This window comes from Crinia signifera, chromosome 8 (assembly GCF_055691185.1).
Source record: "Crinia signifera chromosome 8, ASM5569118v1, whole genome shotgun sequence".
In the NCBI taxonomy this organism is placed as follows: domain Eukaryota; kingdom Metazoa; phylum Chordata; class Amphibia; order Anura; family Myobatrachidae; genus Crinia; species Crinia signifera.
The window spans coordinates 59751203-59763299 of record NC_139224.1 but is presented as its reverse complement, the minus strand read 5'-3'; the positions used below and the strand labels follow the sequence as shown (position 1 = coordinate 59763299).

Here is a 12097-nt window from a genome sequence, read left to right as displayed (position 1 = left end):
CACTTTCTGAAAGTGCGATTTTTTTTAACTCCGGAATTCGCATCCAGATGTTTTCCCCATTGAAAAATATACAATTCGCATTTTTAATGAGATGCGAATTTGGAAATCGCCCCAAAAAATGGTCTAAAGTTCAAACAAAAAATAGACCTGATCCTGACTGGCGATTTTGTCAGAAACATGGCGATTTTGTCAGAACCATGCACAGATCATTGTGATCTGTGTATGGTTCTTTGGTAAAATATGTGTAAAAGTAATAAGCGCGGCAGAAGTTGTTAGCTGCATCGGAGAAAGCCGGTTCAGGCTGCTGTCAGTGCGGGCTGTCCGGCTCTGCTGCAGAGAGACCAGCGCTGGATCCTGGATCGGTATGTATAGCGGTGTAAAAGTGAGGTGTGTGGATGTGTGTGTATCTAATAAAGTTTTACTTTTCTGTGTGTGTGCTTTATTTTAACATTCTTTTTACAGGTGGACTACAAGTCCCAGCGGGCCCATTAATGCCCCGCATGCTGGGACTTGTGGTTCTCCAAGTCCCAGCATGCGGGGGGAGGTCTGCTGGCACTTGTATTTCTCCTGTATTAAGCAATGTTAGGAATGTGAATTTAACCCTATCAGGCCGGCGTCCAATGGCCAGGGACGCCAGTGACAGCCCCGGGCTTCAGCCCTGGATGGGTGAAGCCTGGGGGGGGGGACCCCTTTATTGGGGGGGGTCCCCACTCCTCCAGGTACCCCGTCCAAGGCTGACCAGCCACGGTGCTCGCACCAACCGGTCGCCAGACATTTTAAGTCGCACAACCACGCTTTGCCCACACTAAGGTATAAAATGATCGATTGCATCCCTGCAAACACCAGAGGTGGGGACAGGGGCCGCATCTTACTCCAGTGTGAATCCAAATGGATTTTTAGGCTTTAAACGGTACAGCCCCTAGGTCTAAATGAACAACTCACGTTCACCAGTTTCCTATAAATCTACCATATGATTTCTTTCACTTAGGTTTAAACTGCATTTCTTGCATAGCGCATTTCCTTGAGTGTTATTGTTGCATATTGCGGTAATTGATCTAATGTCATATATATTGATAACCTTACTCCCATTGCTACAGTTAGCAGGTTTTCATGAGTTGTAATTCAAGTTAAGATACAACCTCTCATAATCTCTGCCAGACTGCCTGTATTCAGATCCAGAGCGTGTCTCTGTTTTAACCATGATTGTTTATGTTTTGTCACCTAGGTGATGGTTCACACCCACTCCTAGAAACGCCCACCCAGGGAGTACGGAATTGTCTGCGCCGCAGCGCTCCTATGACGTCACCAGGCTCCCGGCTGCAGCGTGGAGTGGAATTTCACAGCACGGGGTATGTCACTTTCCATATCTATATATGTATGTAATGTTCTTGTCTCTCTGATGTCTTGATAAAGGGTTTAAACACCCGAAACGTTGACTTGCCAACACAGTCTGCTGTGTGTCATTTCTTATATTTAACCTGTTTGCCAAATGTCACTAGTGCTCCTGATAAAAAAGCATTCTACAGATGGGGCAGGCCTCTTCCTGGCTGGCGAATCGCCAGAACGTCCCCGCTGGCGATCCGCCAGCAGCCTCGCCAGCCATCAGACTGAGACGCGCGTGCGTCTCATGCGCATGCGCGTCTCAATCTCCGCCGGCGGGTGACGAGAACCCTGTCCGTCTCCGCCTCAGGGAGACGGACAGGGTTAGGGGGGGTTAGGGGGGGTGCGTGCAGGCGGCGGGGACCCCGGGCTACCGCCGACAAGCCGGCGGGGACCCGGGGGAGCAGCTGGAAGCACCGTCGGAAGGGGACGCGCGGGTCCACTTCTCGCAATCGGTGCTGTTATGGTGCTGTTTTCCCAGTTTCAGGACGGTGCCGCTGTGGGTCCCTGCCTGTCTCCACTTCAGGGTGATGGACAGGGATAGGGGGGACGGCGGGGTGGCGAGGGGCACCGGGGGAGGCTGTGAGCCTCCTGTTAACAAATTAACAGGAGGCTTGTCGGCAGCACATTAAGTCCAAAACAAATCAGGCTTTTCTTCAACAGCAATTGGTAAACTTATTTGCACTCAATTTTAACACAAAGTCTCTGCTCTTTTAGCTTCAGAACAGGCAGGCATAGACCAAGGCACTCACCCTGTCTCTGTATTGGCAGGTCCCAGACAGACACGCAGCAGCAGTAGCTCTCTCTAGCTTGCTTTCTTTCACACACAATTCCCCAACACTGCCCACAGGCAGCTTCCCCATCTTAATCACTCCCAGAACTGCACCTGAACTGCCAGCTCAGGAGTTGATTAACCTGGTGTGTATTATAGGAATGGAAAGTAGCAAACCAACACAAGCATACCCAAAACCCAGACTGTACCATATCCCCCCCCCCCCCCCCCTCTGCCAAGGCCAGGGGACCGGGCACTTGAAGCTGACAAACAGTGAACTCTTGACAAGGCATCGGCATTTAAATGTAGTTCCCTGTTCGGTCTTATACAACAAAATTTTTATCTTGTAATGCCTGGGACTGGGTGCTCTTCTCCATTTACCTCCTGTGACATTACTGCCCCTAAACCAACATCGGAGGCATCTGTCTGAACAACAAACTCTATGGAGAAGTCTGGTGCTATTAATACTGGATGACTACACAAGGCTTTTTTAAGGCTCTGAAATGCCTTTTCTGCTTTCTCAGACCACTGGACCATAACAGAATTTTTCCCTTTTGTGAGATCAGTTAGCGGTGCTGCAATGGAGGCAAAGTTTGGTACAAAGCTGTGGTAATAACCAACAATCCCCAGGAATGCCCTTACTTGTTTCTTAGTGAAGGGCTGGGGCCAACTCAGTATCGCCTCAACTTTGTTTACCTGGGGTCGGATTATACCTTTCCCTACAATGTACCCCAAATATCGGGCTTCCTCTAGCCCCACAGCACATTTTTCAGGATTAGCAGTAAACCCTGCTTTCCTAAGAGAATCAAGAATGGCCTGGACCTTACTCAGTTGGCTCTCCCAGTCAGTGCTAAAGACCACAGCTAGGTAGCTGTATACTTTTTCTGAGGCTTCAAAATCTTGTCCATAGCCCTCTGAAATGTAGCTGGCGCACCTTTTAAGCCAAACGGCATCTTTACATACTGAAAAAGAGACCCTCTGGGGTGGAGAAGGCAGTTTTTTCCTTCGCCCCTCTGACAAGGGAATTTTCCAGTAGCCTTTGGTGAGGTCTAGAGTGGTAATGCACCTTGCTGGCCCTAACCTTTCAATCAACTCAACGATTCTAGGCATTGGGTAGGAATCAGATTTAGAGAGTTAAATCAGCCTGCGGAAGTCATTACAGAACCGCCAAGTCCCATTTGGCTTTGGGACTAATACTATGGGCCTGGACCACCAACTCTTAGACTTCTCAGTAACCCCCAAAGCTAACATTCTTTTAATCTCTTCAGAGACAACTTGTCTCCGGGCCTCAGGTATTCTGTATGGCTTAACGTTTACCTTGACATGGTGTTCAGTGACTATGTCATGCTGAATTACATCAGTAGATCCTGGAAGGTCAGAGAAAATATCCATACAACACTGCAAAAACTCCCTGTTCTCCTGTTTTTGGGACTCTGAGAGAGCTTTGCCTATGGTAACTTTGTCAATATCTGAGATGTGACTCTGTAGTAGCTACCAGTGTCTCTCTATCTTGCCAAGCCTTGAGTAGATTTATGTGGCACAGCTGTATTGGTTTTCTTTTACCAGGCTGGTGTATCTTATAATTGACCTCACTTACCTTTTCCACCACTTCAAAAGGGCCTTGCCAATTGTCAAAGAACTTGCTTTCAACTGTGGGGACCAGGACTAGCACTCGATCACCAGGGTTGAACAATCTAAGCTTGGATGTCCTATTGTATATTTGGCTCTGGGCCTCTTGTGCCCTTTCTAGGTGTTCCTTCACAATTGGCATGGCCCTGCTCATACTGTCTTTGCATTTTTGCAACATGTTCAATACCACTTCTATGTGGTGTATATTCACTTTCCCATGTCTCTTTAGCAATATCAAGCAATCCCCAGGGGTGTTTCCCATACAGCAATTCAAATGGAGAAAACCCATGGATAACTGAGGGACTTCTCGGATGGAAAACAACAAATAGGGCAACAAACAATCCCAGTCCCGACCATCTTTTTCTACCGCCTTCCTCATCATCCCCTTTAACGTTTTATTAAAACTCTCCATGAAGCCATCTGTTTGGGGATGATACACAGAGGTTCTCAATTGTTTAATTTTCTGCATTTTGCATAACTGTTTCATAATCTTAGACATGAAAGGGGTACCTTGATCGGTTAGGATTTCTTTAGGAAGGCCAGTTCTAGAGAATATATAAAATAACTCCTGGGAAATGCATTTGGAGGAGGTATTCTGTAGTGGAGTGGCCTCTGGATGTCTTGTAGCATAATTTAGGACTACCAAAAGATATTGGTGGCCATGGGCAGATTTGACTATTGGGCTCATCAAATCCATGGCTATCCTATCAAAAGGTACCTCAATTATTGGCAGGGGAACCCAAGGATTCTGGAAATGAGACACAGGAGCATTTACTTGACAGGTTGGGCAGGACTTGCAATAATTCTCAATTTCTTTGTAACAGCATGGCCAATAAAATCTTTGTCTACCTAACACATGACTGTGAGCCATGTCAAGAACCATATGTCTATATAGCTCTGGCTCCAACAATTGTTCCAAAATTCATCTCGTACCTTTGTGACCCGATACAGCAAAGCATTTTTAACAGCAAAATACGGAAAACGTTGGTCAGCGTTTGGCTCTTGAGGAACCCCATTCAGAACACTCACATTTTCATATGCCCCTTTCAGGGTGAGGTCTTGCAACTGAGCAGTAACAAAGTTATCCCATGACACTTCCAAGTCAGGGACATTCTTCTCAGGGGTAGACAGCTCATCCTCATCTCCTGCCAAAACCGCTAAGGGAAAACTGTAATTTACCTCTGTGGTCACCCCTATAGCATCAGGAGACTCATCCTCATGTAAGGTATTGGACTGAGAGACTGAGAGGAAGAAACATCATAACAACTATTAGTAATGGCCGAGTCCACATCTCCCAGAACAATGGAAAATCATGTCCAATAATTAACGAATGCAACAAGTCTTTTACCACACCAACTTCCTGTGTCTGAGTTCCTCAGCCAGTCTCTATAGTTGCCTTGGCAACGGAATAATCCTTGGTGTCCCCATGTATACACATCACCCCCAACCACTTTTCTGGTGTTATCAAGACATGGGGAATGGAAGCTCGTAAGAAGGTGACACCACTGCCAGAGTCCAACAGTGCTATAACTGGGACACCATTTACACTGACTTGCCGCTTCTGTGGACCCTGCCCCTGTAGAGGAACAGCACTGTAGGCTGGATGTGCGAACATTGAGAGTCACTGAGTAGCACCACACTCCATTGGTTCCTCTTTTTGTGGACAATGAGTGCAATATGCCCCAACTGCTGACACCTCCATCAAAGTACCTCATCTCCATTCATACACCCTCCCGCCCTCTACGGTCAGCTGACGACTGTCGTCTCTCCTCCACCCTGATCACTGCCTCCCATGCTAGAGTACAGGACTTTGCCCGTGCTGCACCCCTTCAGTGGAACGCACTCCCTCGCTCCATTAGACTCTCCCCGACCTTGCAAAGCTTCAAACGGGCACTGAAAACTCACCTATTTATCAAAGCGTACCCTTCCACTGCATAAACCAGCTGGTTCTCCGACCCCTTGCCTGTTTCCTGTTTACATCCTGCTATCTAACCACCACCCCCTCGCTTGCACCTCTTGTAATCTGTCTGTCTCCCCTTCCTACTAGATTGTAAGCTCCTCCGAGTAGGGCCCTCTTCCCTCCTGTTGTCAAAGCCCACTTCTCTTCACATTTCACTCACAGCTCTCCTTTACTCCAACACTCAGTGACCATCTTCATCTGCATACTCCTCTCCATCATTGGCCTCAAGCCTCTAGTTGTATGTTGATTGAATCCTCACTACTTATATCCAAGCTGTAATGTGTATTGATCTGTGGCGCTCTTTATTTGTACTGTATTTTTGTTATTTATTCAATGTTATGCCAAGTTTTGTTTCCCTGTATTGTTCCTTTGTACGGCGCTGCGAAACACTTGTGGCGCCTTATAAATAAAATTATAATAATAATAATAATAATACCTCAGCTCTTCCTCCGGGCAGGGGTCTAGATGGGGAGGGCACCTTTGTTCCGTGGTTGAACTTCTCCCATTGAGGTGGATCACCCAACCTTAGCCTGCTGGCTGTGCTCTCTCTGTTAGCTGGGGAGCGAGCTTTGGCACTCGATCCTTGTTTCTGGTCCTGGAGGACCTCAGGAACTGCAGAGGTTGGGTTTCAGGGCCCAGATAGGCTTCGGAAGTAGTATAGCGCTCCACAATAGACACCAACTGGTCCAGAGTTTTGGGGTATCACTGGGTCACCCAGCAATATATATCCCTTGGAAGACCACTCATGTATTGGTCCAGTACTATCCTGTCCACAATGTCGGCAGGGTTTAGAGACTCTGGTTTGAGCCACTTGCGAACTAGATGCAGGAGATTAAACATCTGGGAGCGGGGTAACTTATTTTTTTCAAACCGCTAATCATGGACTCTGCGACCCCTCACAGCTAGGGTGACTCCCAGTCGGGCTATTATCTCTGCTTTAAACAACTCATAGTCTCTGGCTTGTTCTGTGGTCAGGTGAAAATATGCTTTTTGTGGCTCTCCAGTTAGGTAAGGTGCAATGACCTCTGCACACTCACCAGCTGGAAGTCTTTCTCAGCAATCCTTTCAAAGGCCCTTATTCTAATTCGGACGGTACGGCCCGCGTGCGGCCGTACCGCCGATGTTTTTCTTCTGCACATGCGCAGAGGTCAATCTGCGCATGTGCAGCCCCCTTCGCCGCAGACGTATTTCGTCCGCCGCAAAGGGGGCGTATAGGGGCGTGAGGGGCTTCATACCCTCATTTCCCTATGTGTACGCCCCGCGTTTCATGGGCGTTCCCATGCAAACGCGGGGCGTATGCATGGTAATGAGGGTATGACGCAACTCATGGGGGCGGAAAGCTGACGTCGCCGGATGTCAGCTCTCAGCCCCCATACAAGCTAGCACACGGACGATTGTCCGTGTGGTCTCAGCTTGCGGGAGCTGCCGGGGCGTGCGGACCTGCCTTCGATGGTCGACGACCATCGAATGCAGGGGGCAGCTCCCACCATGGTGGAGGCGTACGCCTCCACCATTTTTATGCGGATCGCCAGCCGTCCGTGTACGGACGGCCGTGGCGATCCGTCTCGTGGGCGGGGATTGGTTTGTGCGGCCAGAGCACCGTGTGCGGCTCTGGCCGCACCAACCAGAATAAGGGCCAAAGACTGTTAGATAGGCCTCTATGTCATCATTAGGCGTCATTTTCTGCAAAGCACGTTGCACCGCTTTCTTTACATTTAAAGACATAGGAGCCAATTCCTCCATTCTCTTTGGCTGGGCCTTAACAGCTTCTCTTAATACAGAAATCTCTGCTATCAGCAACTTGTTGGTTTCTTGCAATCGCCTGCTGGTGCTGCTGCTGCACGTTTGCCTGCACCAATCAGCTCCTCCATGGCGTGTGACTTGCTTTCTAGGGAGGTAGCATCCTTTACCCAGGATATCCACCAATTTCTAACTTCAAACAGACAAATTGACCTGATGTTGCCCTTAGCAACCAGCCGCTCGCATTCTCCACCATATGTGAGCCTGCATGTTTGGACCACCACTCTTACGGACAGGACTCTGTACTGATGGTGGGCTCCGCTCTGTATCGACGCACAGTGTTCTCAACTGAATCTTCCTCTTGTTCAGAATAAGACTCTGATAAAGCTGCGAACAGGCTAACTTCTTATTAGGTGGCTCTGATGGTGTTGCTTCCACCGGTTTCTCTGCAGCAAACCTCTGTTCCTTGAGTAAGTTGGTGACTGAGGCCCACACCTCACCCCTCTCAGGTCTGGATATACACTTGAGGTCTTTGAATCTTGGATCCAATGCACTAACAATCTTCAACTATGTAAGGTTGGCATTTCCCTTGCATGTCTCCAGGTCTGTTATGAATGTAGACTTAAATTTGACCACGTAGGCAGGGTCATCATCTGAGCTCCCCATGACCCGAGAGAGATGGCAAAAAGCAGGCAGAACCACAGAGAATGAAACATACTTTTCTCCTCCCAGAAGTTCAGTCACATACCTGCAACAGCACAACAAAAATTCAAACCCATTTTGTTGGGTATGGGAGACCAGCACTGACAGTTCTCGTGGATACCGACAGCGGCATCCCAGAACCCAGACAGTCCCCATTAAGTATACTAAACCCCCTACCCTTAACCCTCCCTGCAGGATCTTTACCGACAGGATACCGAGAGCCAGCATCGTAACTACACCCCATTCATGCTATATTTTTTACAGACAGGACAGTGAGAAAATGAAATCTATGATGTATGTAAAATATACCTGCAGGGCTCAAGCAGTGTTTCCAACCTCTGCAGTTTTTTCCATTTCAGCTGTAGTTGGCATGGCAATCTTGGTGTTGTGTGTGGTGAGGACATCCCTCAGTGGCTGTTCATTTCTGCAGGTGCTTTTTACCATGTCCAGAGTCGGTTTCCATCTGGTTGAAATGTCTTGTATAAGCGACTCCATCTTTTGTCCATGTTCAATTTGTTGTTTTTCTAATTCTGCAGCATTTGATGGACTGTGTTTAAAGTGGCCCAAAACCTTTCTGCATTTGGCCAGGACATTGTCAATTGCACTGTTCTGTAAAGATACTGTGATAGAACGCTGGAGACTGTGTAGTGCAGGGGACATGTTCAAAAGGCAGATGTCTTGCAGCGGCAATCAAATTTCTTGCGCTATCTATGTTGTGTGCTGACGTTATCTGAAATGTTCCACTCCTGTGCAACATGAATAAAATGTTCTGTGCATGTTTCAGCAAAATGTCTCTCTTCTGTTTTCATTACAGTCAGAGCATGTGAATGCAGCTCCCACTTTTCATCTATATAATGCACTGTAACTCCAAGGTAATTATGGTTACCCAGCGATGTCCAGTAGTCTCCAGTGAGAGCAACATGTGGTGCATGTTGTAAGGCTGTTGCTTTTGCGTCTTGAGGGAGGCTCATATGTGCTGTCATTCGTTGTGATCCTAAGAATGTTCTTGAGGTGGACATCTTCCACAATACTAATCGGCCTGTAGCTTGTAGCTATCAACTTCGCTAAGTTATTTGTTAGCTTTTCTTGCTTTTGTTTATCTATACTTCTCCCACTCACTGCACTGTTTGTTTCGTTGGGTGATTTTCTATAATCAACGTTGTGTATTACATTTAAATGATACTTTAAACTTGAAGTAATCCAGTGATAAGACAATTCAACGTTGCCGTCTGGAAGACGGGGGGGGGGGGGGGGGGGCAGTAAAAAAGTCCCATAAGACCACTGTTACTGTATCATATAGAAAAAAAAGTAGACTTTCCACCCCAGTTTTGCTGTGCCACTGATTAATGATTAATGTCCTGCGAGGGCCCTCCTAATGTTTGACTGTCTGTAAATACCCAGTTTGTTCTATCACTATCTTCATTGTAAAGCACAAAGGAATATGCTGTGCTATATAATAAACTGTTAATAAATAAAGGGCCCACAGTCAGCTGCCGCAGGCTACAACTTTCACGACCCCCTTTCCATACCTTATCCTCAGATGATAAAAAGGGACATAAGAGAACTGTTACTGTATCATGTAGAAAAAAAAAGTAGACTTTTCACCCCAGTTTTGCTGTGACACTGGTTAATGATTAATGTCTTGCGAGCAGGGCCCTCCCAACGTTTGACTGACTGTAATACCCAGTTTGTTCTATCACTATATTCATTGTAAAACACAATGGAATATGCTGTGCTATATAATAAAATGTTAATAAATAAAGGGCCTTCAGTAAGCCGCCGCTGGCTACAACTTTCATGACCCCCTTTCCATACCTTAACCTCAGACGATCTCTTGTAGTCTTGCACGATGCTCCCATTGCTGCTGGTCAGTAGTTGGGGAATTGTGCGTCTTGCCGGACAGCCTGCGGTGATGTCACTTCTTTAGTACTGCCACTTTCTCATTCTACATAAATTTGCTGGAATGTTAAGGTAGAGATTGGACCCTGACATGCAAACTTATAGACCTGCTTAGAATTGTGTACTCACCCCATCCCCAGTAACATACAGTACCCACCCTATTACCCCAGCCCAAGTGGCTTGTACCCCTATGTTATGGGGCTGCAGTAGGATCCTCCCCTCATGTACCACTCTGGTATGGCATCCACCCCCCATATACCCCTCTGGTATGGCACCCACCCCTCATGTACCCCTCTGTTATGGGGCTGCAGTAGCATCCTCTTCTTATGTACCCCTATGGTATGGCATCCACCCCTCGTGTACCCCTATGGTACAGCAACCTCCCCTCATGTACCCCTCTGGTATGGCATTCACCTTTCATGTACCCCTCTGTTATGGCATCCACCCTTCATTTACCCCTATGGTATGGCATCCATCCCTCATGTACCCCTCTGGTATGGCATCCTCCCCTCATATACCCCTCTGGTATGGGCCTGCAGTGACAACCTCCCTTCATGTAGAGACTACACAGTGTCCTTGCTCACATTAATAATGACCCCCCTTTATAATAGTCATCTGCTAGTTGTAATTACAGCCTTCTCTTGAGGCAAACTCATGGTTGTATGATGATGTGATGTCGTCCTTTTGGATATTCAGCGTCTTCCTTATGCACCCGGGGATCATGCCCTTGCCCGTGGCCTGGCGTTGATCGTTCCCTAAGGAGTGTAACCTCTCCAACCGTGCCGCCTGAGGCTCTCTATGTGATATACCTCAGCGGTGTGTGAAAACCGCCGCTTGTGGTACGTGACCCATCTGTATTGTACATTGGATTTTATCACCACTCTTTTAAATATTAAAAACATTACTTGCACTATGGAGCGCTCCGCTTTTGTGTCTTTATATAATATATATATATATATATATATACATATATGCACCGTGCCTAATGCTTGTTTAAGAAACACAATATGCCTTATTTGGCTGTTGAGTAATTTAGTGTTAGTCATCCTGTTGGCACTCAGTAGGTGGAGACAGGAATACAGTATAACATGTAACGTGTCAGCCTTATTAGGACTTTGTAGAGAATTTTGATGGTTCCTGTTTACCACCTTGAGATGTTCTTATTGTTCCTGGATGCTGACTCAAGCCGGACCCCAGGTGGATGTCCCTTTCTCTGCTACCTGTTTGTCACAAGGACAGGAAAGACTGATTACGACTGAGAGGATCACAGTCTGCTGTATGAAACAGGGGATTCCCAGGGTATTGTGTGAGGAGCATGTGTGGAAAACATCATGGTTATTGCTTGGAGACAGACAATGAAGGCGATGGTGACCCAGATCATACAAATTATAGGAAGTGACCACAGGGTAGAGTAATACAGAGATGAGTGCAGTACAGCAATAAGATGGTAAGCTGTGGAGAAGCAGCTTACGTAGTATGTATGAAAGCAGCAACATTACACCTATAGAGTACATTATACAGCACAGTCTGACTGTCAGAAACACTGCTTATATATGTACAATGGGATGCAGTTAATTTGCCGGCGGTCGGGATCCCGGCGGTCGGAATCCCGACACTGGAATCCCGACCGCCGAAATCCCGAAACTTTCTCCCTCTGTGGGTGTCCACGACACCCATAGAGGGAGAATAAAATAGCGTGCCGAGCGTAGCGAGGCACCGGGCCCGCTGCGTGGCGAGCGCAGCGAGCCCGCAAGGGGGGGGGCGATCCATGTCCCCCCCTTGTCGGGATTTCGGCGGTCGGGATTCCAGTGTCGGGATTCCGACCGCCGGGATCCCGACCGCCGGCAAATCGTATCGGATCCATGTACAATACGTCTGACTCTGACCCTATTAGAAAGAGCTGATTCCTGTGACAATCTCAGCTACCATGTCCTCTGCATCATTCACCCAAACCCAAGGAATACAAACTGCTGGATAAAAATTGAAATGGAAAATAGTGCTTTGGCTTCCATGAC

At 47.4% G+C, this 12097-nt stretch overlaps 1 protein-coding gene across 3 annotated transcripts in view; it reads left to right on the top strand.

Moving 5' to 3' along the window:
• The window catches only part of LOC146026123 (uncharacterized), a 78902-nt gene that overhangs the window by 3665 nt on the left and 63140 nt on the right, over positions 1-12097 (top strand). Inside the window, exon 3 of one of the 3 annotated variants that reach the window (XR_014454367.1) lies at positions 11194-11582. The exons of the other annotated variants lie outside the window; for them this stretch is intronic. The gene's annotated coding sequence lies outside the window, so the exon portion shown is untranslated. Of the gene's footprint in view, positions 1-11193; positions 11583-12097 lie in introns of those variants that run through there. 3 annotated transcript variants of the gene reach the window in all.